This window comes from Mandrillus leucophaeus, unplaced genomic scaffold (genome assembly GCF_000951045.1).
Source record: "Mandrillus leucophaeus isolate KB7577 unplaced genomic scaffold, Mleu.le_1.0 Scaffold112, whole genome shotgun sequence".
NCBI classification, from domain to species: domain Eukaryota; kingdom Metazoa; phylum Chordata; class Mammalia; order Primates; family Cercopithecidae; genus Mandrillus; species Mandrillus leucophaeus.
In genome coordinates this window covers 2,697,097-2,699,008 of record NW_012099432.1, presented here as the reverse complement: position 1 = coordinate 2,699,008, position 1,912 = coordinate 2,697,097, and the positions used below count along the sequence as shown (strand labels likewise).

Sequence of the window (1,912 nt, the reverse complement as noted above, 5' to 3'; positions counted from 1 at the left end):
AGAACCAAGAGTTCTATTTCTTACTAGTTTTTGTGCTGTAATTATTTTCTGATTTTCTTTTTACTGTTTAATTTTCTATTTTATTTTTATTTTTATTGCATTTTTTCTAATATCTTCATATATAGACTCACCTTATTTTTATTCTTTCAGAAATAACCATAGTGCTTTAAGTCTAGTAATTAGTCTCTGAATATGTTTGAAAGTGTCCCATAAATGTAACATATTACATTCTTATTTTATGACTAAGTGGTCGATTTTATTTCCTTTTTATGCAATTTTTGAAAGGCTAGGATGTATTTAGTTTTATTCCAACACATTAGTTTTAGGCTAGTTTTTAGTTTCTAGCTTTAAATCACTGTGGTCAGAGAATTTTGCCTTTAATATATACCTACTTTTTGTGACATAATAAATGATAAAATTTTGTATAGTTCCATGATGTGTTAAAAGAAGGCATATTTTCTTTTTGTGAAGAGAAAAAGACTGAGCAGTTGTGGCCGCAATACCCACCTAGAGCAGCAGTCGGGTTCTCCATCTAGAACCCAGGAGTATGAGACTCAGAATCAGATCTCTTCTCCCTCCCCACTCCTATGAGATTTTTTTGGATCTTCAGCTACATTTTCGGCTTTCTGAGAAACCCTATCATCAAACACAATGGCCAGCAACGTTACCAACAAGACAGATCCTCGTTCCATGAACACCCGTGTATTCACTGGGAATCTCAACACTCTTGTGGTCAAGAAATCTGATGTGGAGGCAATCTTTCCGAAGTATGGCAAAATTGTGGGCTGCTCTGTTCATAAGGGCTTTGCTTCATTCAATATGTTAATGAGAGAAATGCCCAGGCTGCTGTAGCAGGAGAGGATGGCAGAATGATTGCTGGTCAGGTTTTAGGTATTAACCTGACTGCAGCACCAAAACTGAACGGAGGAAAAGCAGACGTGAAACAATCTGCAGCGATGTACCGCTCTTCTTTTGACCTGGACTATGATTTTCAGCGGGATTATTGTAATAGGAGGTACAGTTACCCAGCATGTGTACCTCCTCCTCCTCCTATTGCTGGAGGTGTAGTGCCCTCGAAACATCCGTGTGTATCAGGAAACACCTCAAGAAGGGAAAAAAGTGGCTTCAATTTTAAGAGTGGACAGCGGGTATCTTCCAAGTCTGGAAAGTTGAAAGGAGATGACCTTCAGGCGGTTAAGAAGGAATTGACCCAGATAAAACAAAAAATGGATTATCTCCTGGAAAACCTGGAAAAAATTGAAAGGGAACAGAGCAAACAAGCAGTAGAGATGAAAAATAAGTCAGAAGAGGAGCAGAGCAGCAGCTCCTTGAAGAAAGATGAGACTAATTTGAAGTTGGAGTCTGAGGGGGGTGCAAATAACCCTGCTGAGGAGGGGGACCTACTGGATGATGATGATAATGAAGACTTGGGGGATGACCAGCTGGAGTTGATCAAGGATGAAGAAAAAGAGGCCGAGGAAGGAGAGGATGACGGAGACAGCGCCAATGGTGAGGATGACTCTGAAGCACATAGTGAGGTTTAGAAATTTTATTCCATTATTTCTTTACCTAGGCACTTGTCTGAGATCAAATTTTTCACCAGATCCTCTTGAGAGCTGACAGCGTGCTGGCAGCCCTCGCTCACTCTTGGTGCCTCCTCCGCCTTGGCGTCCCCTCTGGCCTCGCTTGAGGAGCCTTCAGCCCGCTGCTGCACTGTGGGAGCTCCTGTCTGGGCTGCCCGAGGCAGAGCCGGCTGCCTCTGCCTGCTGGGAGGTGTGGAGGCAGAGGCATGGGCGGGAACTGGGGCTGCCGGCTGCACTAGCTGGCCAGTGTGAGTGAGTTCGGGTGGGCGTGGACTTGGCGGGCCCTGCACTCAGAGCAGCGGTGGGCACCGCTGGCCCCGGGAAGTGAG

The 1,912-nt window shown here is 44.0% G+C and overlaps 1 pseudogene across 1 annotated transcript; it reads left to right on the top strand.

Moving 5' to 3' along the window:
• Positions 1-555: 555 nt before the first annotated feature.
• Positions 556-1,604, top strand: LOC105550087 (annotated as a pseudogene). The gene has a single exon (XR_001007646.1). The product of XR_001007646.1 is annotated as a heterogeneous nuclear ribonucleoprotein C pseudogene (transcript).
• The last annotated feature ends 308 nt before the right edge of the window (positions 1,605-1,912 follow it).